Genomic DNA, 25,642 nt, shown 5'->3' on the forward strand with positions numbered 1-25,642 from the left:
TAAGGGAACAAGACAATAGCAAGTGACAGATGCCTGGAGACAGGCCACATGGACGCAGTGCCAGGGGAAAAGGGAAGAGAGGCCTAGTGGGCCTTTGCAGAGAGCTGAAAGGCATGCATTCACCCTGGTTAGCTGTCGCAGGGCTGGGGAGAGTTACGTTTGGGGGCTGGAGCCCCCAGGGTCACAGCGTCATGCCTTTAGCGACCCTCATGCTGCAGTGAGGCACCCAGGGGCTCTGGCTGGCAGTGGAGTGGGTTTATCCATCCAGGAAAGCCCTGAGCTGCTTTGGAGTAAAGAACTCCTAGGCGTTACATGTCTAAAGGCAGTCCGGGTGCGGAGTGAACATGCTTCCCGAGCGCTGCAGAAGCACGGTCTCCCAGGGCCTGCAGGCAGAGCAAGGGGCAGCCCAGAGCACACCACGTGGGAACGCACAGGCTCTGGCAGCAGCCTGGTTCCGCCCCTGATTAGCTGTGTGACTTAGGGCAAGTCCTTTGACCTACCTGGCCTTAGCCTCCTCAGCTGTTAAATGGGAGGAAGAACCTAGATAATCCAGATGTAGTAAGAGCTCATCTACAGGATTCCACCAGCCCGGAAGGAAAGCACTTGGGTCAGGGAAGGTTCTGAGCTTTGTGCTTCCCTCCTCCCAAAAGGTCCCAAAGGCAATGCAGGGCTGGCTGGGACACTCCCCACCTCTGAGCTCCCCACACCCTGCTGTTCCCCCTCTCTCAGCCTCTAGCTGCAAATTGGTTCACATGATGAACACACACTGCCCGAATCACTCATTGGGCGGCTTGAGAAAAAGCAATTAAATGCTTTCTTAATTGTAGGATGGCAAGAGGTTAATGAGTTACTATAAAACCGGTCCATGCCATCTGGTGGCTGTCACCAAAGCCTGCACGCAGGGAGTGATCCCAATTTGTAAGACAGAACGACAGCCTCGCTCCAAGTCAGGAGAAAGGGTGGGGGTTCGAGATGCTGAGGCTGGGGACCTAGAGCTCTAGCACCCAGTGCCTACCCACCAGTCTCAGGACGCCCCAGGGCCGCAAGAGAGGTTCAAAAGCAACTTGGAGGAAAATCAGACAGGGAGCCAAAATCACTTTCAGTTCCAACGCGGTTTTTCTGTGGGATTCAGCTCTAGTGAGGGATGGCCCTGACAGCCACTTTGCTCAGCACAAGCCAGGAGGAGACGCCGGAAAAGCGACAGACTGCGAGAGAAGCCAGCCAAGGCGGCAGGAGGGACAGACAGGCAGAGACAGCAAAGAGTGCGAAGACAAGGAGAAGCAAAGCAGCCTGGATAGACAGAGAGACGAGAGAGGAGGCGACCGGCAATGCCCGGGGCTGAAAAATGTCTCTGACATAGTCAGCCTGTGATTGTGAGAAGAGATGAAGGGCAGATAATTTTCTAGGATTAAAGGCAGGACAGAATCTTTGATTGAATTCTGCTTTGTACTGAGAAAATGCATCTTCTCCAATATTCTGCAGTGCCCAGGAGTCCAGGGAAATGGCCTATCTCCCTCGGTGGATATGAAGAGGAGCCATTCAGCAGAGCCAGCCTCTGCTCTTCCCCAACCACCACACACACACACACACACACACACACAAACACAAGCACACACACACTCACATACGCGCATATATACACCGCCCAGCACGGCCACCTCCCATCAGCTAGGAGCCAGTGTTCCTCACGTCCAGGACGCCATGGGTTTCAGGCAATCTTTGTCCTCAGCTCTAGTCCCAGGTGTCAGAGCCCAGCCCTGTGCCTGGCAGAGGTAGGTCTGGTTTTGTGGTGCAAAGAGAAGGAACCCAGAAGGCCCATGTATTTCAAGGGCTACACAAGCCTTTTGAATTTGGTTTCCGTGAGGCTAAACTCACACTGCCAGACCTCTCTGTCATCTTCTAAGAACTGGCTGGGAAACACAAAGGCCACCCCTCACCTGTTCTTTTTGGTCGGACTTTTCTTTCAGGATGGGACCTTCAGACACTCACTTCTCAGGATCGGGAGGTTTCCCCTCGCACCGCAGGTTCTAACTGGCTGCAGCAGCAATACAGCCACCAGCTTGTGGGACAGGGAGGGGCCTCCTGTTCTCGGTGCCGCCCACTTCATCAGCGCTGCTCCCCAGCTTCGAGGACCACGGCAGCTCACTCCTGCCGGGCAAGGCCTCAGCTTAAACAGACACACATACACACTCTGGGCTAAAGGAGACAAACACCCAGGATCTACAGTATCTCCATTTGTCACATGATCTTGAGTCCTTGATCTTCCTTCTCTCCCCTTCTCCAGGGCCATCTGGCTGACGTGCTTTCCAGAAACTGCATGGGCAGAACTAGCGAGACAAGGGGATGCTCCACTCATCCACCCATCTTACTAGAGATTGAGGATGCCCCTACATCTCTAGGGCAAGTTAGGGAAGGGATTGGGGGTGTTCTAGGTAAAATTAGAGTTTGTAATCTTCATTTACGCTCTGTGCCCAACTAGCACAAAAGTGGACCATAATTGTCTCTTTCATTTCCAGTACTGAATCAGAATTCCAAGGCTGTATCCAGCAGATTCTCTGGCTCTCCTACCACCTCTAAGGCTCCCAGCAGAGGCACGCCAAGGCTCTGAGAAGCTTCCTGCCACTGGGGTGGGCGGCAGCAAGGCCCAGCAGCTGCATGGCCGCAGCGCCAGTGGGTGACCCCCAGGAGCCAGCAGGGCATCCTCAGTGGCACCCTCACAAGCCTGGTTCTGTGGCGTGAGTGTGCCTGTGGTTTGTTCCTGTGCCTTTGGAACATCTGAGTGTTTCTGTCCCTGCTGATTCTGTGAGCCACCCGATAGCTTTCCTGCTTCAAAGGTAAAAGAATGAGTAGGTGCATACAAGAGAGAGAGACAGAAACAGAGAAAAGACGAGAACACTCTAGCCCTTGGAATTAAGTCGTCGAATCATGGGCACTGGCCTCTTTCCCTCTTCTCTTTCCTCTGGACTGAGCCTTCTGCCTCCCACCCGCCTCCTGGAGGCCCCATGACTTTAGACCCACAGGTTTACCCCATGGCTTTAAACCTTACTTCTTAGGAAGGAACAAATACTCAGTCCCTGCTCATTATTAGCCCCCCTCCATCCGCCTGTTCCTCCACCTCTGTGACACAGATAGACTTATTTGCACATGTACACACACCACACACACTTCTGCTCATGTTCCACTCTACATTGTCCAAAAGCCATTTGTAGAAGTTGACACGTCCCTCCTCCGGCTCCTAGCCTGCCTGTGTGCTGTCTGTCTCCCCTGAGACTGTGCCTCCCCTGCAGCTGTCCTGCATAGGCACCTGGAAAAAGGGACAGAAATCCAGCCCACGCCCTCATTTACGTCCTGTCCAGGGGGCACATTTTTCTAAACCACTCAAAGAACCAAGACGTTAGTGACTCCCTGGTAAGACATTTAACCGTAGACCACTCACCCATCAACGGAAGGGTGATGCCCACCAGGGAGTCATGTGCTATTTCACAGGGGACATCCCATGTCTCCAGTCACAGAGCGCACAGTGACGAAGGGCACCTCTCAGCTCCTTGGAGCTGTTTCCACTCCTCCTCTGGTCCAGAGGCCCTGCAGATCCCCATCCTGGCAGCCTCCGCCCCACCTTGCTCACCCCCAGTTCCCCTCACTCTGTCTCCTCCAATCCCCAGAGAAGTGGTGCTCTGTCCAGTGGCTACCCACTCGGCCCAGCCTGAAGCTGCCCTGCTCAGTGACACAGGGACAGTCCCTCTAACCTGGGATTGAGCCCTCTGCGGCCCGAGGCTCTGCCAGTCTGCTCGTATTCACTCCACATTTGCTCTTGCTGAGTCCATGAATCCCCAGCAAGCCCCCCACACCCTTTCCAGGAGCTCAACTTTCTAGTTACATGAGCTCAGCTAAGTTAATTAACCTCTCTGAGCTTGAATCCTCCTCTGAAAAACAGATATGATCATAAACCCATCTCAGGGAGTTGTCCTGAGAAGCAAGTGAAAGGATGTGTATGAAGTGCCTGACACATGTATCCAGTCCATCTTTTGCATGTCTGGCATCCCTGATCAGCTCTCGCTGCCCACCCCTCGCTGCCCACCCTCCCTCCAAGCTTCTATTTATTGGGTGCATGAAATGCAAACTTCACGCATCTGACTTCATGGCATCCTAGCTCCAGCCAAGCTTGCCAACCTCAGTACACATGGCATGGGGAGAAAGAGTATGTTTAACTTGACATCTGCTGCAGAGGCCTCCTTCCCATAAGAGGAACCTGGCATAATCTGCAGGGTTTGAGTTGGAGTTATGATCAAAGGGAGAAAGGAGAGAGTTTTATGACAAGGAACTCATTCCACGGGAGAATGAGAAGCAGGTATAGCCTCCCCCGCCCCCCACACTGCCCATGACCCCAACACTATGGGGGAGTGCAGAGGACCCCAACCTGTACCGAACCAAGCCCAGAGGAAGCATTTTGTCACCTGTCAAGCACTGCATCAACGTTAGTAGTCATCATAACTTAATTCCTCCCAGCTCCTCAAAATGCAGCCCCTCGGGGAGCACTGGGCTGGCGCACTCTGCCGGCCTTGGAGAAATCTGCTTCTCTAGAATATGAGCACGCCAGCAAAGGAGCTTCCAGATGTGAGACCCTCAGCACGCTCTCCCCCTGCTGCGAGGCCTCCCAGAGGATCTAGCTCTGGGCAGGATTTGGATCCCAGCACTCCTGAGATTTGGGGCCAGCTAACTCTTCACCGGTGTTTGTGCAGGGTGTTCGGTGTATTCCGTGCCCACAGCTCACCAGATGGCTACAGTAGCACCACTCCCTGGGGTAACAGTGTCTCCAGACTTACCAATGTCCCCTGGAAAGCAAAATCACCCCCTCTTGAGAACTATTGGTCTGGACCTGCCAAAGCTGCTCGCCACGGCTCACCAGGCCCCCCGTGGCCAGCCACCCACTGCTCTCAGCCTCTGCTCCTTGCTCACAGAAAATAGTCTACAGAGCCCAAGTGCCCGCCGTGCCCAGAGCCCCCCTGAGTTAAGTGGCTAGAGGGCCTCTGGCCCTGCAACTCTGGCCAGCAGCAAACGGACAGGATCTCCATCCTGGACTAGACCTGTGGGGCACCACGTGCTGGGTCAGGTCACTGCACCTGCACAGCGGCTCGCTGCCCCTGACCAGGTTTGCGTTGGGTTTGGGGATCAGGGTAGGATGTGGTGGAAACAGGATACAAGAAGAAAGCAAAGAAAGACCCTAATGCAGCCCCGACCACGGGGCCGGAGGGAGGCCCCAGCTTCCCGGAACCGACTTGAGGACCGGGTCTCTCTACTGGCCCTACAGCTCCACATTTTCTGCTATGATGATATGCTACCTTTAAAGTCATTTTTAAAACATTTATTTAAAATCATTTATCCACTGATAAATGCTAAGTATTGAAAGATGTATTTCCAAACTGTTATTTTTATTTCTGGCATGAAGTGGATGTGTTATTTTTCAAGGAAGTATCTGTGTTAACATGATGGGGCCATTTGGGGCCAGATGGAGCCATTTCTATTTTATTAAAGTTCAAGTGGACATAGGTAATTTAAAAAATGAACTAAAAACAAATGGGAATTAGCAGCTGTTTTTTTTAATACACCACTTTTTCAGAGAAAATAAGAACTCAGCCTCCTCCCATTGTCCCTTCTGTCATTCCCACTGAATTAACCTTTCTATAATTACAGTAATGCAAGCATACATATGAATAATACATATTTGACAGAGTCACATACATTATAACCAAAATACAGTTATGCTGTATCTTTCTGCAAACTTGTTTTTATATCATTTAAGACTGAATTTTTGTTGGCGACCCCTTTCCTAGTGGGCACCCCAGGAACCTCACTGCCTGGTTCAAACAGCAGTTCTGACTTCTCACAGTTGTGTTGTCTTGTGGAAGTTAATAACCTCTCTGTGCCTCTTCTGTAACATATGGTTACAATATCATTTAATTCATAAAGTGTTGACATTAAATGGGGTCACCTACATAATGCACTCAGAACAGTGCCTACCCCAGGCAAATGCTCAGAAAAAAAATGTTAGCTCTTTGTTGTTTAATAGTTGAATAGAACTCCATTACATAGATATACCATACTCTGTGGTGGAAATTTTAACTTTTGCAAATTTTTGTTCTGATAAGCCACAGCACAATGAATGCCCTTGCAGGTCTTGACTCCTTCATGCTATGATTTTTGGAGGTTAGATTCCTAGAGGAGAAGTTGATGGATTACTCAATAAGCACATTCTAAACTTACATACCTATGACAAATTACCTTCAAAGAGGTCATAGGGATTTACATGCATGTGTGTTCATTTCTTTCAGTTCTCACTAATTCTGAAGATTATCAATCTGTTTAATTGGGCAGACAAAAATAAAAACAATGCCACACTGTCATTTTCATTTAAATTGTAGTTATTCGTGAGGCTGAATACTTTAAATTTTTTTCCTCTTTAATGGATCATTTGTATAGTGTGTATGTGTGTGTGTGTGTGTGTGTGTGTGTGTGTATGAATTGCCCGCTTGTCCATTTTTGTTGTTTCTCATTGATTTAGAAGATTACTTTCTATAGTATGGATATTGAGTTTTCCTGCTAGAATGTGTAACAAATACTTTCTCCCAGGCTGTCATTTATGTATTTGTTTGGTTTCTTTAAGGTACCTTTCACAATACAGTTACTTCGTTTGTTTGTGTTAAACTTCTAGGTGGTCCAGTTTGCCTAATTTTTCTCTTTTGGCTTCTGAGTTTGATGCCAGACTTAGGAAGCCCTTCCCTACCTGGGAAGAGAGAGAGAGAGAAAGGACATGCCCTCTATCTGGCCTTGGTATAGACAGATAGGCTTACATATAATCTTACATACATATAGTCCTACATTGTCTTTTAATTTGTATTTTATTTAATGCACAAATCTTGGCTCTGTCTGGAATTTGGTATTGCCTGTGGCGTGAGGTAGGTACCTGATTTTATCCTCTTGTATATGGATAGCAATTCATGCCCTGGCTTGAAGTGTCTTTAACCTCCCAGTGGCTCACCTGAAGGACTAAGAATCCCTGGGTTTGGGTCAGTCTAACCAAGGAAGAGCAGCCTGGTAAGGGAGCTGTCTTCCCTCCCCTCATCCGGCGCTGCTTTTCCATTGATTGTCAGTCGTATCCGGTGACAGCAGGTCAGTTAGGCAGTTCTACTCAGAGATGAGGACAAGGCGAACAGGCTGCCGAGGGGCCCTGAGCACTACATCACTTGAACACAGCACTACAGGAAAGGTCAGGGCCTGAGCTACAGTCACCGTGGGACCACAGTAACTCACGTGCCCAGAGAAACCATTTCCCTGGAAGATGCATTGCAGGCAGCATGGAGACTCAGGTGACCCTTTTCTCATCTGGCCCCAGCTTTCTGCGGATTTACACAGGCTGGCTTCTCACCAAAGAAGGAAATCTAATTACTGGTGGAATAACTTACAGGTAAAGGGACCTCTGGTGTGCATCCAACCTGGCTGTAAATCCTCCAAGCCAGATGCCAAGGAAAGTGAACCGGTGCTCAGACCAGGATGCCCTGAGCTTGGCAGGCAGGCATCCTGCCTAGCCCTGGCACGGGCAGGACACAGGGGTCTTCAGAGGGACCCTGGACATTCGGGGCCCGTAAGAGGGAAAGAACGTCGGACTGGGCATCAGACTGCCTGGGTCTTCGTTCTCCTACCAGCCACACGTGTGACGCTGGCCTATTGCTTAACATCTTTCCTCAAATTCCCTCTCCAAAAACATTGGTTAACTTATATTGAGCCCCAGGGACCATGCTGTGCTATGTATTTTAAATACAAATCTCCCATTTTCACAACAATGAGTATTCCCATTTTATATATGTTGAGACAAAATCAAAGAGCTTAAGGAAATTTGTTCAGTGACACTGCCAGAAAGTGGCCGAACTAAAATTCAGACGTCCAGCCGAGCCCAAACCCTGTGAGCCTCTCCCAGCATCTGCGTTTCCAGCACGGGGTGTGGAAGCCATAGGGTGTGCATGGAGGACGCTCTTTGGGGCTTCCTGCCTGAGGCCACTGGGGATGATCCCAGGGCTTTTTTCTCCCCTTTGGCCTGGGTCCTGGTGACACACACACTGTCGGCGGTTGCCAGTCTACACAGCTGCCTGGCCCTCTGCTGGCAAATGCTTGTGTCACGCCAGAAGCTGCCCCTATAGCTGTGGGTGAAAGAAGAAGGAAGCGGACCTACCAAATATTGGCAGGGCCAGGGCGAGAGGTACACCATGTCTACATACAAAAAAGTTACCAAACGTGATGTCCTATGCTCTAGCTTGTCAAAAATGTCTTCATAACAAGAAAATATACAAAATTTTAATAAAGTTGTGACTTTTTTATGACTGAAGGTGGAGGGCTGGAAGTAAGATCTCTTCTGGAAGTGGTATCACTGGAAATGAGAACAACAGAAGCCAGCGGGGAGATCACCGGATGTGAGATCAGCTGGAAAGTGACATCATGGTGGGTGGCTCACGGGATGTGAGCCGGTGTATATAAGCTGTGCTGTGAAATAAATCTGCGTCACTTGCCTGCCATCAGGGGCCAGGGAACCTCCTGTTGTCCCAACTTTGGTTTCTTTGTCTTTCTTGCTATCTGCGTGTTCTTCTTAATCTCTTCGTCCACTCGTCTCAGGTTCAGCTGGTTTGCGGAGCTGGCCTCTGCAACTGAAGGTCTTCCATCAAAGACAACTGACTTAGCAATTACTATACGGGTCTGAGTGTTCCATTACTGGGCTGGTGATATTTGCATGAGGATTAAAATACAATAGCTATAACTCATGTATTATTTTATTTCATTAAACTTCCTGCTTCCTCAGCAAAATCTCCATGTATGTTCATCTTTACCAAATTTTTTTCTATTGACAATCATCAACTAATGATTAAAAAATAAAATGTAATTGCATTTAAAGGGAATAACTCATAAATGTACTTCCAGTTTTATAATACCTTAAAATATATATAGTCATTGGAAAAGTTAAAAGTATATTTCAATATGAGCTTAGCAAAAGTTATTTCTCCTCTAAAATATTAAAAATTACTACAAAGATTAAAAGGCAAAATATAAATCATAATTAATACAAAATATTTTAATCAGAGGTACTTAAAGCTGAAAGTTTTAAGTACAATTTCTTTAAAAATTTGGATACTACTTTTATAAAAATAAAACAACTTGCAACTCTGTGATTCAGTGTCCATCTAGCTGCCAATATAAAGAATCCATGTCTTCACACATACTGTCTTAAGCTGTATACAAACTTAAGAGTAATATGAATTGTTTACTATTGTAAAATATGCTTCCCCATCCATAGGCAAGCCTTGTGAATACTATGTTATGCTTATCTTCAGAACCAGAAATTGGAACATGAAAAGCAGCAAGACAATGAATGTTTGGCACTGCTGAGAAATAATGATTTGTTATTCAAGAATCTATTGCATTCAAGCTGAGAGGAAGGGTTTGACAAGTTAATTAATCTGCCTTTTCTCTTACCCAAGCACTTCCGCTGCTCGGATCTTCCCTGCTCTCTGAAGTGGTGTCTGCCTCTGACATTCAGACATGCACAGCACACACCCTTCATGGTATTCGATCAACACCCTTAAGTTCCAGGACATAAGACAAGAGACGTGCCCAAGAGTTTCCCTAGGTCCTCATGGCAATTGCGATGAGAGCTGCTCTGTAGGGTTACAGATTGTGCTGGGCCAGCCCTGAGCTCCAGATCCCAAGTATCGGAGGTGAGTGTGTGTGTGTGTGTGTGTGTGTGTGTGTGTGTGTGTGTGTGTGTGAGATAGTCAGGGTCCCAAAGTGCAAGCCTCGGAGCAGAGGCTCCTCTATTCAGAGGCTCATGGTGGTGCAGGAAAACAGAGGGTCTGGAGGAGCTGAGGCCCTGGAGGCCACCCCAGGAGGGTATAGTCATACTATATACTGTATGGCTCTAATTTATTACAGCAAAAAGATACAAAGCAGAGTCCGCAAGAGAACGTCACACAGGGCAAAGTCCAGAGGAAGCCAGGCACAAGCTTCCCAGAGTCCTCGTCCAGAGGAGTCACACAGGACACGCTCCGTTCCCCCAGCAATGAGTTGTGACAACACGTGTGAAATACTGTCAACCAGGGAAGCTCATTAGAGACTCTACGCACATGGTTTTTTATTGGATGTGGGGGATGCTGGTCATGTAGGCACTTTCTGCCCGCCACATACCAAAATTCCAGACTTCCAGGGGGAAAGCAGGTGTTCAGCACACATCACATTGTTTGGACAGTCTGGGCACAGTGAGCCACTCTTATCAGAGAACAGGGGGAATCTTCCCAAAAGCCAAGTTTGAGGATGCCAGCCTAGGGCCAACCTTGCAGGCAGGTCTTTCTAAGGAGAGCTGTCTTGGTCGTATGGTACCTCTTTTCTCCATTGGAAGTAACTGGGGTGTGAGAGGTGGAGAAAGGGGAGTCCTTTTCCTTATTCCACCCAACTTTAAATTTCATTTAAGGTGAAAACTGGGACCAGCCAGAACAGGAGTTGGTGACCAGTCTCCCGCCTCAGGCAGATTAATCCATGTGGTCACGTGCAGTCTGAAGGCATCCGTTGCACACAGGCACCATAACTCAATGCCCAGTATCCTAGAAGATATTCTGAGTGTGACAGCATTTTTATAAAGCTCATATTCAAGCCTAAATATACTGTTCAGGAATGTCATAGGTGGTTAAAATATTTTTAAATACAAAGGAATTCAGGACAATTTTTATCTGCGTAGAGGAAGAGAGGGAGGCAGGGACTGGATTCAGGCACCTACAGTTTGTAGTAATGTTTCCAAGATGGGCTTACAGGGTCATTTTTAAACTATATTTACATAGTTATTTAGATTATATATATATATAATACTATCATAACTTCACATAAAGTAAGTTATGAATACATTTATTATTTTACATGTTCCAAAATATACAATTTTAGTTGTTTAACATTTACTATCTGGGCAACAGTAAGGTACACTTGCGGACGATGGACACATGGGAGATGGGGTTCTCAGTGCTGGTTACCCTCAAAATTAAAAAATGTAATAATTTAATTGACATGGAAACCCATGGTCATCTTATCCCAACTGGTGTCAAGCTTAACATTACTTTATTATTGGCTGGTCCTAAACTCTGTTTTTCTCACTGAGGGTCTCATTTTTATGAATCAGTTTGATTTTGTGAATCAGTTCAATTTTCATTATTGTTTATTTCAATTTTTAGGTGAATAACATTGTTTATATTTATTTTTACAGTTATATTCTATTCGTGATGAGTGACTGTAGGGAAGTAAACAGCTTTCCTTCTTCCCTGGTCTGATAATTAAATTGACATTAAGACAGGTGAACAGCAGAAAAACAAATCTAATTTCGTATGTCCAGGAGCCCCACAGAGACACGAGGGCTCCCCAGAAGTCAGGTAATGGAGGCTTATGTGTCATCCTGAGCAATGGGGAAGGTGGTAGGGCTCCAGGCTTCAAAGGGGAGGAAGACAACTACAGGAAGCTGGGAAGAGAATAGCTCTCTTTCTGGTACAGACCCTGAATCTAAATTCTCTCAGGCAGTTGAGGAGGTAAACAGCTCTTCCCACGAGTGTTGAGCCTTGATTGTTTTCAGCCTTGAAATGACCCATATACCAAACGGGCACATGCTGGGGTGGCCGGCCCTGAACCCCATCATGATGCTGGTTTTCTGTTTATGGAGACAGATGAAATGTTGGAATTACCCTGCCTTTTAAAAATGCTTCCTAGACGGTAAGCTACAGCCAAGCCCAGCACTTCCAAGGGCTGTGTACAGACCCAGGGGCTGCATACAAACCTGTAGGCCTCTACTGGCACCACTCCAGTTGGCGCCACGGCTTTATTGTACTACATGTGTTTTCCTAAGGCAGGGAAACTGGTATCAATTTTAAAATAATAAACCAATAGCATAAGCAGCATGTAATAGGGTCTGTCCCACTTCTGCGTTGTGTGTCAGGACTTGCCGAGGAAGGCCCTACTGAGAGCATCCATCCTATGTGCCTGTGGAAAGAAGGTACTGTTTTCCCACATCTGAACTGACTGTGCGGGACATCAGAGGTGGTGGGTGTGGAAGGGCCACACTAGGACACCACCAAGGGGCAAAGTCCCAATGAACTGTGACCCAGGAGGGGATGCAGACTGCAGTCTTCTAATGATAAAAGATTGTTATTGTTTCCCTTGCCCGCACCACCCACAAAGCCAACAGGCCGAAGAACTGGGTAATGGGAGGCATTAAATAAACAATAAGGTATGCCACTGCTGGGGACCAGGCCATCGGGGGGGTGGCAGGTGCCCACTATAGCTACACCCAAGTCATGAGACCCAAAGGGATGACCGACCACCAGGAAGGCCAGAATCTGGACATTTAGTTCTGAGGCAGAAGTGTATGATTAGAGCCAGCTTAGTATCCAAGCAGATTATAAATGTATTTAGGAAGAATGGAAAAGGGAAGCAATAAGAGGCTGGTTCATTGATTCAACAGACCCTCACTGAATCCTGTCCAGACATCCCACCCAGCACCAAGCACAGGTATATGTGAGTGAGCTTAACCTTCAAGGAGCTTACCTAGACGGAGGGGGACAGGCGTATGACAGTTAGCAACGTGGCACCATGTGAGGGCTGCGCTCTGTAACCTCTGCAACCATACCATGCTCCGGGGGGGAAGGCCCCAGATAAGGGGTAATTCACCCTGCAGGAGGCTGGCTCTGGGAAGGCTCATTAGTCTTAATGACTCTTATTGCCTAGAACAGAGCAGATGCTCAACAGACATTTGCTGAAGTGTTGAATGGATAATAATAATAGGATGAATAATGGTCTCCAGAGATATCCATCCATGTCTAATCCCTGGAATCTGTGAATGTCACCTTACATGGCAAAAGTGACTTTGCAGATGTGATGAAGTTCAGCATTTTGACATGGGGAGATTATCCTGGATTGCCCAGATGTGCCCTAAGTGCAATCACAAGCATCCTTATAAAAGGGGGATCTGACAGGCGGACAGAACAGGAGAAAGCAATGTGACCACAGAGGCAGAGGAATGACGTGGCTGCAAGCCAAGGAGTGTCAGCAGACAGCAGCAGCTGGAAGGGACAAGGGAACAGACCCTTCCCTGGAGCCTCCCAAGGAAGCACAGTCCTACTGACACCTTGATTTGGGTCCATTAAACTTAGTTCAGATTTCTGGCCTCCAGAACTACAAAAGGACAAGTTTCTGCTGTTTTAAGCCACCAAGTTTGTGGTTATTTGTTACAGCAGCCACAGGTAACTAATACAACCACTAGTCTAAGAAGAAATTACAGGGCGCCAGAGAAGCTGTCAGGGCAACACCAAACGCTCCAGAGAGAGAGGGTCTTGGAGCTGAGGCATCCGAGGACACAGACTGCTGGAGAAAGATGAGTCTAGCTTGGCTGTGCAGGATGGATTGAACACAGACCAGAGGCAGGGACTCTGCCAAGAGGCTCCTGAGGCAGCTCGGACATGCACAGGGCATGAGAGCCCGGGCCTCAGGGGGTTAGCAGCAGGAATGAGCGAGGGGCTGGTGCAAAAGGCATTTCAAAGGCAAAATTGATGGAGCTCAGTGAAAGATAGATTGAATATAGCAGATGAAGGAGAAATTTCTTCCAGCTGTTCGAGCTGAGAGCGGCAGAGAGGGAGACATTGGAGTAAAGCGGAGACATTTCTAAATGTTTCTAACAATAGCCAGTTAGTCTCGAAACTATCCCAGTGCCATGATTTGAGCTGCTCTGAGAGTCAAAGGAACAGCTAATGGGTCACCGCTTTCCGTGGCTGGCCACCGGTGGCTGACAGAAAGCGCTGTGCCAGGGCATCCTTGTTACAGAGCATGGAAGCATTCATTCCAGCCGCCTCCTCATCTCCCCCCACCCGGATGCCACCCAAGGCCTAGATTTTCAGAGTGGGGATGAGCAGAGGAAGATGGGGTAGAAGATAAGAAGGAAAGGGGAGAAGTGGGGGGTAGAAGGAAGAAGGGGTGGAGAAAACAAGAGCAGGGGCAAGCACACCATGGACCCTCCAGGGGCACCGAGCAGGGTCCAAAAGAGCCCAGGAGTACCAGATCGAAGCCCCACAACTCCATCAATGGGGCTCCATTTCTTGCTGCTGCTAATGCCATCCCTGCGGACACCGGGGGTAAACAACCTTCTCACCAGAAATGCAAGTGGATTCATACCTGTTGGGCAGGCTGCAGGGCATGGAAAAGTCAGTGGACTGAGCAAGACCTAGACTTGAGAACATCTGTTCGAAAATGTATTCTCAAGGCAAAAAGTAGACAGAGTGGGGAGCAGGCTCCCAAAAAAGACAGTAATCAACCCAACAGGCACATCTCAGATCTTGGCTGTGGCTTGGGAGAGTGTGAACAATAGCAGAGCTCTGCCCCGGGCACGCAGTCCCCAGGCCCACCTGTGGCTGCCCAGCCCCCGCTGGGGAGCTCCGGTGATGGGGCAACTAGGTGTGCTGAGCAATTCTCTATCTGAGGAGGCCACAGCTCAGAAGCGCCCCTCTGTACGGAAGCCACTGTACGTGGCTTTGTACGACTCATTGTTCACCTTGGCTTGGGGGATGGGGAGACAGAAAAAAATGAGAAAAGATTCCTGCATTTACTTACTATATACTGAGCATCTCCTGTGTTTCAGGCACCTGGTAGATGCTTAGGACACTCAGTGAATGAGACAGGCCTGTACACTGTCCCCATGATGTGTATAAATATTACCAAAAACAGTCTTCTACAAAAGCCTGAGCAGAGACTGGAATCAGAACCAAATCTCTGTGTTTTCCAAAAGGATTGAACTGGTGAACATCCAAATGTTCTCTGGACCAAACCAAAATTTTGTTCCATCTCTTTGGGGCCTCAAACAACCCGCTGAACAGAAATTCACATAGCCTGTCTCTTCAGACAAAGTCCCCAGAGAACTGTGCTGTGCTTACTGAGACATCCATGGAATGGGACCACCTCCCAGCAGTATTACCTTTTCGGTTGCCCAAGTCCATTCATGCATTCATTTGCTCATTTGACAATGACTGATTGGGTGCCCAGCATGTGCCGGGAGTGGGCAAAGGGCTGGCCGTCCAGCAGGGCCACAGCCCTGACCAGCTCTTCTTCCCAGTCTCCCTCGGCCGGTGGGCAGGGCAGGAATGACAGCCCTGATCAGAAAGGCAGAAAGCTGAGGATCAGCCACGGAAGGAACTGGCCCCCAAGTCCAGAGCTGGCAAGTGGCAGAGCTTGAATTAAAGCCCAAGGCCCCTGGATCCTTTTCTCACACCTTTCCCTACCCCTCTGCCCGGCTCGGTCCCTGAGAACCTTCCACATGCAGGGCCGTGGCAGGCCTTCGGCATCTACCCGGTGCACTCTCTCCCGTTACCTCACCTGAGTTCCTTGGCTATGCCGTATGGGTTTTCACCACCATTTTACAGACAACAAAATGGAAGCACAAGAAATGTTAGAATTTGTCCCAAGTTACACAGCTGGTAGGTTGCCAAATTGAGGCACGAGCCCAGATCTCGTGACGTCAGCGTCCTCTTTCCTCTTAATACGGTATTGCTTCTCTTTGTTCCTGTTATCTTGCCCCCAACCCACCCAAACATCACACACACACCCCGACCAAAAAGAAATCATAATTAAGCTAAATTAAAAACAGAAATGTCTTTTCTCCTCTCCAGTATCTGGCAGCCGGCAGCAGCCAAGCCTCCTGGGAACACTTAGTGATTTCCAGGGGAAATCTGACCACCTAACGTCCAAAGATACTGCAGTGTTTTCAGTTAGGGAGCAGAGCGCTCTGGCTTCGGAGGCGAGGTGACAACGGAGAGGAGAGGGGGTTTGACCTCGCGCACAAACCCCTGTGCCTGGCTAATATGTCAATAGCCTCTTAAACAGAACGTTATGTGTCTGGGATTTTTCTGTCAGACTCATCCTTTTTGGGTAGGGTTTAGGATTTTTTTTTTTTAATCTAAAGTTGATTGCCTCTCTCATTATCAAAGCCACCATCCATCTGTTTTCACTTTCGCAAGGGCTACAGCGAGGAGTAGAGCTGGCAACGTGTTTCTACTTGAGGTTTTAGGATTCCCCTCCTCCAGCCTTGTTGAGGGCTGTTCAAGTTTTAATGTTGTCACTGCAATATGATCTTCCAGTAGTGGGTGGCCTGGCTGCGCCATTTGAAACTAATTTACAGCTTCATCTGGGACTATCGTCACTTTAGATTAATTAACCAAAAAGCACCAAAAATTATATGATGGGGGAGGAGGCTAGGAATGAGATAGGGGACAGTTTTAGTCAGTAGGGAAGGACACCTCAAGCTTTGCTAGATACTGCCCTTGGGTACAAAGGGCACTCTTGCCTTCCCACCTACATTTTGAAACTAAGAAACACACAAACACCATAAAAAATTCAGTATGTTGTTTTCTGAAAGGTTTCTTTGGGAAGATAAGAACTCTATGTTGGCTTCCACGAAGCCAAGCCAAAGCTGGAAAAAGGGTGGGTAGACCCGGCACTGGCACATGGGAACTTCTGCAGCCCACAGATGCTAGGGATGAATGCTAGGCATGGCATGATGAGGGGTGCAGGGCAAGGAGGGGGCGGTCACCTCACCCCCATTAGGAAGCAGTTTCTTCCCAGACTGCTGAGGATCATGTGTGCCTCTCACATGCGAGAAGTATGTATTAACCACTTATTAGGTGGCAAGTACTGGAGGGGAAGGAAGAGCAGGCGTCATCAAAAAGACAACAGACATTTGTCCCACCCTTGGCAGCCTCATACATTCTCACTTAGGGAGGTCGAAAGACTTGCCCTTCACCACGCAGCTGTGAAGCGACAACCAGAATCCAAACCAAGGTCTGCCATTAAAACCTATAACGGGGATCATAAACACAAAAACAAGGACAACAGAGTCAGTAAGTCTTTGGGTGCCTCCACACAAATAGGACAGGGCACTTTATTTTTCTGCAGCAAAGTGTTCTAACCCCTACTCTCTTGAGACTCAAGCTAGTGATGTGGCCAAAACAGGTAGAGCCCTTTGACCAGCTCTGGGGAGTTCTGTGCCCTCAGCACAGCATCAATCTACTGGTGACAAAACCATGCACATCATCTCTGGGCTCAACTTGACTTTCTAAAGCTGAAACACGCAGTGTTTGGGCAGCAACAGATTATAATCTACTTGCTCTTACATGCCAGCAAGTATCTGAAAGTAGTTTGAGAGCCATTAACCAGTGCTTGCAAAATGTCTGGCTCATACTACATACTCAAAAAACACTGGCTATGATTGTTATTCCCCAAATCCTCTCTCTCCCACTTCCAACTCAGAGTTGGAAGAGACCTCAGATACGAAGGTTGTCCCTTGATCCAACCAAAACCATGGATATCTGTTATAGAATTATGTAATCTATAGTAGCTGCTTGAATATCTCAGTGACAGGGTGCTCACTACCTCCAGAGATAGCCTCCTGTTATTTGAGGGTTCTGTTTATAGAAAGTTCATCTTGATGTTGAGATGAAATTTCACTTGCTTCCATTTCAACCAATGGGTTCCTGATTCTGACTAGAGCCTCCCAGAATACCTTTAAATCCTTTCCTCAAACTTCAATAGGCACAGGGGATCCATTAAGGCACATTCTGTTTCTACAGATCTAGGACAGGGCCCAAGGTTCTGCATTTCTCACAAGCCCCCTCGTGATGCCTGCATGGCTGGTCCAAGCAGCACACTTTGAGGACTGAAGTTCTAGATCGGGAGTAGGGTCAGATCCAGCCTGCCACCTGTTTCTGTAAACAACATGTTATTGGAATATATCCATGCCATCTGTTTACGTGTTGCCTACGGCTCCCTCCATGCTACAGCAGAGTTGAGTAGTTGTGACAGAAACCAGAAGTCTACAATGCCTAAAATAGTTGGCTCTTTCCATAAAGAGCTTGCTGAACTCTGCTCTGGATAACTACCCTTCATATTCTGAAGGGCGCTCCCTGCCCTGCACCCAGGTCCTCTGAGCCATCTCATCTCAGGAGTTGCCACCTTTCCCGTCAGGTTGAGTCTCAAGTCCCCTGAGCATCCCAGTGTCTGACCCAGAACATGGTAAGGTTTGCCAGAAGCCCTCTTAAAGGAGGGGTATCTCCCCAGGTACTCAGCCGCAGGAATAGATGGATACCACTCATTCCTTATCCTGAGGTTTTAGTCTCTGTGTAGGAGGGTCAGCCCTTGAGCCTTCTGCCCTGAGCCTCTGTCTAGGCATCTTCATGTCCCCCCCTCCCACCCCATCTCCTCCCACACTCCCCACTGCCCACAGACTCTCCTTGGGCTTTCTGCTTAATAATTGATGCCAGTTGCTGCACACATTAGGATTCTGCTCCCGGGACACTGTGGAGCATACCTCCCCTACCTGGGACTGCGAGAGGCAGCTCTGCTCAGCTCTACCCTGTGAGTGAGCATCCCAGAGCCAGGGGGCAGGGACCCCGGCCTGGGAGTTGCCAGGGGCCTGTTTACTACCCTAAGACCACTCCTTCCGTGGCCCTAAGGCCCTTGCTCACCGGAGCACATCTCTAGTGACTGGGATGGCTCAGAGAGCTCTCCTTCAGCTCAGTAAGAAAGCCTTAAAGACTTGTCTCTTCTCTTAGGCAAAGCAAGAACCTCCTAAGTGGGGTAATTCAGGACGGAAGGAAGCTCCTGATATACTTCAGACCTGCTTTTAAAGAATGTCTTTCCTTCTCTCAGCATTGTCCAGCTGAACTTTCTGTGATGATGTAAGCATAGCTGTGCAGGCCAGTATGGTAGCCCATAGCCACATGTAGCTATTGAGCATTTGAAATGTGACTACTATAACTGAGGAGCTATATTTTTTATTTTAATTAATTTAAATACCCACACATGGCTAGTGGCTACTGTATTGGACAATATAAAGTCTAGCTCATGCATGAAATTCATGGATCGAATTCGTTAGAATTTGATCCTTTCAAAGTTTGGGGGGCCTAGTCAAAAATTTCCTCAGGGAGGATTCACATTTGGGGCTCTTCTAAGTCACTGGTTCCTCAGTACGAATCCAGGCACTGAGAAGAGGGATGGATTTGGGGGGCCAGAGAAGGAAAACTGGAGGAAGAGAATGGGCAAGATCAGGCCAGGTAAAGATGAAAAGGAAAACAGAAAACAAATGCAAAAAAACATCAATTTTGTCAACCTGGGACACAGACAGGCCCTTGGAGGGACCCGTCAGTGTGGAGGAAAGTCCTACCAGTTTTCTACTGGCAAATCAGACATTTGGGACATGGAAGGAAGGGAGGAAGAAGAGACGGTGGAAAGAGAACGATTCATCCTTGTCCTGACCTTGGAATTATAAACTAGTTTAAAAATCAGAATCACGGCTGGTCCTGACCTCTCAGGCCGCCTGCTCTCTCTTTGAGAGTAAACTTCAGCCTTATTAATTAAACTGTCTTCTAGCCCTTTCAAAAAAATAAAAAAAGAATCACAATAGCTGAAACAACTGAGTACAACGAGGTGCTGAATGATGGCAGCACTCCTGTATGAAACGGAAATTCCAAGAGTGGGGAGCTAGGTGGGGGCTGGAGAAATCCCGGAGGAAGTGAGAGTCAGAGTGGGACGGGCAATGGGCAGATTTAGTTTGGGCTAAAGGAATAGCAGAGGCACTTGGGGCAGGAGGATGGCTTGAGCAGATGTGCAAAGGCAGGTGCGTGGAGGCAGCCTAGCTCGGCGCTGGCTGGCCCCACGCACCTGGTCAGGGTGCCCGGCCAGCCGGAAAGCAGGAACTAAGGTGGGACGGCCGCCGGGGAGCCAGGCGCAAGGACCTGGACAGCTCAAAGGCAGGAGTTCGGGCTTCAGGAGTTTTCCTGATGTCTGAGAAAAGATGAGAAGAGATGCAGAGGCTGCCTGCAAAGCCACGGAGGCAATGTCAGGGGTCACGGGTCAGGAGGAGCTGGTGGCTGAGCACGGCAGGCAAGAGCACCATTCACGTGGGACGCCAGCTCGTCTAACAGGCAAACGGCCTGGCTGGAACTTTCTCAGCGGCACTGTGGCTGAGACAAGTCCCCGTCCTTCCCCTGCTTCCTTCCCCTGGTGGAAGACCCCTGCCTGCTCCCTGCCTGTGTCCTTCTCCGATGTCCCCCACTCTCCCCCCCGACCCCCACCCCCGGTAAATCTTTTGCACATCTAATTCTAACATGGGGTCAGCTTTTTGTAGGACCTGAAATAATATAGTAAGGGATAGAGAATTCTATTCTCTCCTAGGAATTATATGCTCCCCGAAGCCGAGACATCTCCCTAACCAGAACCCCGACAAGGTCTCTGGAGTGTGGGAAGTCCTCAGGGCACGTTTACAGCATGAATATGCATAGGCCACAGGGAAGGGGTCAGGGGCCCAGGAGCAGGGTCCCTGGAAAGGCAGGTTCCACCCTTGGCCTAGGCAAATCCAGATCAGGGTGGGGCCCATCCCACTGTAACCCCCCTTCTGGTGATGACCCCCAGAGTTCTGAGTAGTGTGAATGGTCCCAAGCAGTGTCCCCTGGAGAAAGTGAGCCAAATGTGCTCACATCTGACACCCACCTGCTGCACTTTTCTCAAATATGGCCACCAAATGTTTCAAACTTTTGATCCTGAAGTGATAACAGAACTGTGAGGAATGGAGAGGAAGGGAGGGAAACCGCAGAGGGTCCAAGTCCCTGGTGACGGTTTCCAGGGCCAGGGAAAGAACAGCGGAGCAGAGAGGGCCTCTGTCACGCCAGGCCCCGCCCGGCCCCGGCTGCGTCGGAGAGGCAAGGCCATCAGAGGGGACGCTTCCACAACCCCCACTTGCTCACGGGACTCCGCCACTCTTCTGGCTAAACCTGGGCGCCTCAGCCCCGGCGTCAGTGCCACGGGGGGCTGACGTACCTTTGTTGGGGTGAAGCTGCCCTGGGAGTTCTAGGGTGCTGAACAGCCTCCCTGGTCTCTACCTACCAGAGGCCAGTAGCTGCCCCACCCCCAGGCGTGACAGTCAAACACATCTCCAGGTATTGTCCCTTAAAGATCAAAATTACCCTGGCTGAGGACTAATTTAAATCATCAGCAGAAACCCCATTTGGGACAGAAGAAAATAAATTCAAGTCCTGTGGACTGTTCCTGTCCCATCGATCTCCTACAGAAAGTGCTGTTTCCGGTCTTCTCAGTTCTCCGCTGACCTGGACCTCCCAAGATGGCTCTTTCTTGACTTGGTCCTGGGACCCCAAGGACCCTCTCTGCCCCTGATACCAGGACTTTCTGTATGTCCAGCTCCATCTGATCAAATCCCGTTGGCCAAGCAGCCCAGCCAAGCCCAGCAGACAACCGCAATGATGCTGTCTGGCCATAGAGCGTTCAGATGGTCTTATTTATGTATGCCGGTGGTTTGCGGTGTGGATCACTAACGTAGCTCCGCTTCCCCTCACTGCATTTAGAGGGAACTGATCCAAGCAGGCATTACATTTGCTGCCCACTGCCGAACATCTCTTGATTTATTTATTCATTCAACAAATAGCTATTGAGTTCCTTCTAGATGGCAGGCACTTGTGTTAGGGGCTAGGGATATTATCGTGAATCAGACAGACACAGCCCTGCCCTTCCCAGCAAGGGGAGGGGCCCGCTCTGTCAGACTGCCAGGTTGGATCCTGGCTCCACCATTTACCAGCCACATGACTGTGGCAGTCCCGGCCTCTCCAAGGCTCAATTCCTCATCTGCAAGGCAGAGATAATGATGGCTCCCACCCCAAAAGGAGCTGAGAATTAGATGGTGGAAGGCCTAAAAAAAATATGCTTAGCACAGTGCCTGGCATATGTTAAGGTAAGAAAGAGCTTACCCTGTTGTGCAAATTGTCATTATTATTATTCAAGGCACTATATTCACAACATTATAGTCTGGTGGGTGAGACAGACAAATTTAACATGTGATTATATAAAGCATGGTAAGTGACCTGAGAGACAGATGCACAGGATTCCTTTGGGTGCAGGGATGGGAGAGTAAGGTTCAAGGATACTTCTGCCAGGAAGAAGTGCTGCCTAAAATAAGACCTGAAGCTTAAGTAGAAATTAGCCAGAAAAAAAATGAAGTTGCAGGGAGCATTGCAGGGAGCATTGCAGGCAGAGGGAAAAGCACATGTTAAGGCTCGGAGGACAGAGCATAGGGGTGGTGGAGGACCTGAGAGTGTTTTGCAGCTGAAGCAGGGATGCTGGAGAGGTAGGCGGGGGCCACACCAGTCAGTCCTGGAACCTGTATCGAGTCATTCAGCTCGACCCTAGAGCAATGGGAAGCCACTGAGGGTCTCAGTAAAGGATTTCAGTGATCAGATTTGATTTAGAAAGCTCACTCTGGCTGGAGAGAGGAGAAGCGATAGGAGGGGCAAAGCTGAAGGAGAGGCGACAGCGGTCTTGACTAAGGAATAACTGCAAGAACAGGAAGACGTCGATGGGCTCCAAGGCCACAGAGCAACAGACGTTGTCATTTGTACAGCTCCAAGCACGTGGCAGATGACCCGTAAATATCTGAAGAACAAGTGAATGGGGTATATCATCAGGTCTTTGGGGGATCCTTTAGAGCCTCAGAAGAGCTTCCAGAAAATTCCCGTAACATGCAGCCAGGGGCAGCTTCAGGAAGCTAGTTAGAAACAGAACAGAGAATGCCTTCTTCCCTACAGAGTCCTCACCCATTGGCAGCCAGGGCCAGTGCCGCCTGTGCCGATGGACAGAGACAGAGAGGGAGTGAGTGTCGGGGCAATCAAAGAACAACAGAACATGCTGGGGCTCGAGGGGCTGCTGTCTGCAGAGAGGCTAAAGAAATGAGGTCCAGTGCCTCACAAGCCATGAGCTGAGAAGGACCAGATCAAAGGCTCCACAGCCGTACTGCAGGCACCCGGGGCTGGCCGATGACAAATGAGCTCATGCGCGTAAGGCGCCTGCTGGGTAAGATGTTCCACACGTGTTTGGGGTTTCCAAGATGGATGGAGCACAAGAGAGCTCCCCAGGATGCAGGACACCAACTGGGAGCTTAAAACAGGTAGTCTGGGGCAACTACCAGGAAGAGAAAACTTTTTTAAATATTAATTTTTAATTAGACAACTAATTCTCATAAAAAATTAAAGCATTGCAGCTAAGTCTGAAATGCCTGTGCACCAACATCAGTTCTAACGCCTTCCTCCCCTCTCCCCAGGGCAGCCACTCCTCACGTTCCCCAGTAAGCTTCCCGGACTTTTTCTATTTCTTTCTGCATGTGTCCGAAGTGCACAGTGTTTTTTTGTGGGGAGTTTTTTTTTGCTCGCTTATCGTTGTGGCTGCGAAAAGCTGTGTCCTACATCTACAGTTCACTTTTCTCATTCACAGCATGGCTGGAGACCTGCCCATGCCCATGTGTGTCCACAGGGACCCGCCTCACCTTTCCTATCTGTAGTACAGTATACATGATTTTTATCATACATAATGTACATAAAACTATGGTAAATTTGGTTAATCCCCCCTAGTGGACACATTATACAATGGGTAGAAAATCCCAAATACCTTACCCCTTTAAGGATACTATGAGCTGAAAACATAGAAGTGTCTTCAAGAAGCTCAGGATAAGGTCCAGAACAGTAGAGTCAGAAGGGGTCTTGAAACATAGGGGGAACTGGGGCAAGTCTCCAACCTCAACAGTAAGGACCACGTTTGGGGAACAGCTCAAATGGATGACTGAAAAGAGTTGCAGTGGGTGAGAAGCCAGGCAGGGAAATTGCTTCCAGCCCTGTTCATGCTTGGCTTAACCACACACAGCTGTAGTGGTAAAAAAGGGACTCTAGGCCTTCCCTTGGGGAGGGAATTGCAATCCTGCCCTGGGGCCCAACCTGACTTCTGAGTTCAAGCTGAGAGATCGCCTTTTCACACGGCAGAAGGGAGGGTGGAGGTGGATAGGAGGAATCAATCATTTTTGTAAATGTCTTCATCAGGCCACGGCTGACCTGCGTCCTCACCCATAAGCGTGCATCCCACTCGCTTCTTGGAAAGAGAGGGTGCTTGTTTGCTGCGGCTTCTATATTGGGTCCCTTCATATCACACCTTGAGTTAGGATGACTCAGCCCAGACTAGATTCTATAAGACATATCAGGTCAGGAAACAAACCAACACAAGGCCAAGGCTGCCAGGGTGGGGCTGAGGGGCTCCTGACTGACCCTGTTGAGGCTGGGCGAGTGGGTGCCACACTCCCACCCCCGACAATGCCTGAAGCACCGCACGGTAGTTCCACCGCTTGCTCAAGGAAGTGAGGAAGCTTCCTTCTTCCTCTTTTTCAAAACTCAGCTACCTTCCAACCCACTAGCCTGACAGTCACCTGGTGGGAGTAAGTCACGCAACACCCAGCACTCCCACGTGGATAAGCTAGTTACTGCAGGGGCAAGGTGAGACCCACAGAGAGAGACCCAGGGAGATGCCTTGTCTGGGCTGCCGTTTCGTCTCCAGGTCAAGTCCTGGCTTTGATCCTTAAAGGAGCTTGCAGGCCAGTGACCGACCCTCTCAGGAGCACACTTTCTCCACTGCATAATTAGGAACCCAACAATGTCCTGCCTTCCTCCTAAGGCTGTGGCCAGCTCAGCACGAGCTCTGCGTGTGCTCTCGAATGGGCATGGTGCAGGGGCTCATAAGGTAACTCTATACTGAACTTCAGTTTTTCTTATCTATAAAATGGAATGATAACAGCCCCTACCGTGTAGATTGTTGCAAAGATTCATATAGATTGTGCAGGAAGCACCCAAGAAGAGGGAGGTGCTATTAATCACAATTGAAATAATTATTATTTATAATGAAGATTATGACCCTTAGAGTCTGTGATAGGTCCCTAGTGTCTCAATGAGAGCTTAAGACTCCAGCAGACCGAAGCTCAGTTGACCCTAACAAAGATTCCAGGTTCCTGGCTCAGCTTTTCCGGTACAAGGTACATCACCGCAGCATGCGCCCTTCCCACCACCACTGCTAAGCCTCCAGCCACCAATTTTGTCTCAGTCCTCCCAAAGTCCCCTGACCTTCTGTGACCTGGGTGCTACATGACCAAGCTCAGCCTCACTCATCACCTCCACCCTGGTCCTCAGCACACATTAGGCAGGGAGTGTGAGTGACAGACTGTCACCATCCCACAGGTCACCCCTCAGGTCAGTGCCCAACATTAGTTATAGCAGTGGGGGTGCCGGTCCAAGGTGGCTCAGGGGCTTGCATTGAGGGTTCCAAAGAAACCTCCGGATGGTGGGCGGAGCAAAAGGGGGGAGCTTTAGCCGCCTCTCCTTTGGATGTTTTTAAATCTGTTGGTCGGGAGCCAGCACCCACTGCACCATATTCCCCATTGCCTCTCTGTGAAGCCTCATACCATACCGGGTGTCTGGACTTCGTGTTGCCCCCACTAACACCTGGCGTCAGAGGCTTTTCTACCTCCCTTAGCTAGACAGGCAGGAATCACCAGAAAAACTCAGAAAAGGCACCTCCTGCTAAAACAACTGGCCTCAGCTCAGTAGTGTGAGGAGGAGGGTTGTGATCAAGTCACCCCCAGAATTTCAGAAGATTGGAGCTCAAAGGCCAAACCCCAGGCCCGTCCCTTCTTTTAACAGATGAGGAAGTTGACCCGCAA

General features: G+C 49.0%; 1 long non-coding RNA gene across 1 annotated transcript in view; it reads right to left on the minus strand.

Moving 5' to 3' along the window:
- LOC108397780 (uncharacterized) overlaps nt 1-2,278 on the minus strand; it is a 45,749-nt gene extending 43,471 nt beyond the window's left edge. The window contains exon 1 of the long non-coding RNA XR_012120772.1: nt 1,938-2,278. This is a non-coding gene — a long non-coding RNA (uncharacterized lncRNA). The remainder of the gene's footprint in view (nt 1-1,937) is intronic.
- Nucleotides 2,279-25,642: the final 23,364 nt, after the last annotated feature.

This window comes from Manis javanica, chromosome 8, assembly GCF_040802235.1.
Source record: "Manis javanica isolate MJ-LG chromosome 8, MJ_LKY, whole genome shotgun sequence".
Taxonomy (NCBI): domain Eukaryota; kingdom Metazoa; phylum Chordata; class Mammalia; order Pholidota; family Manidae; genus Manis; species Manis javanica.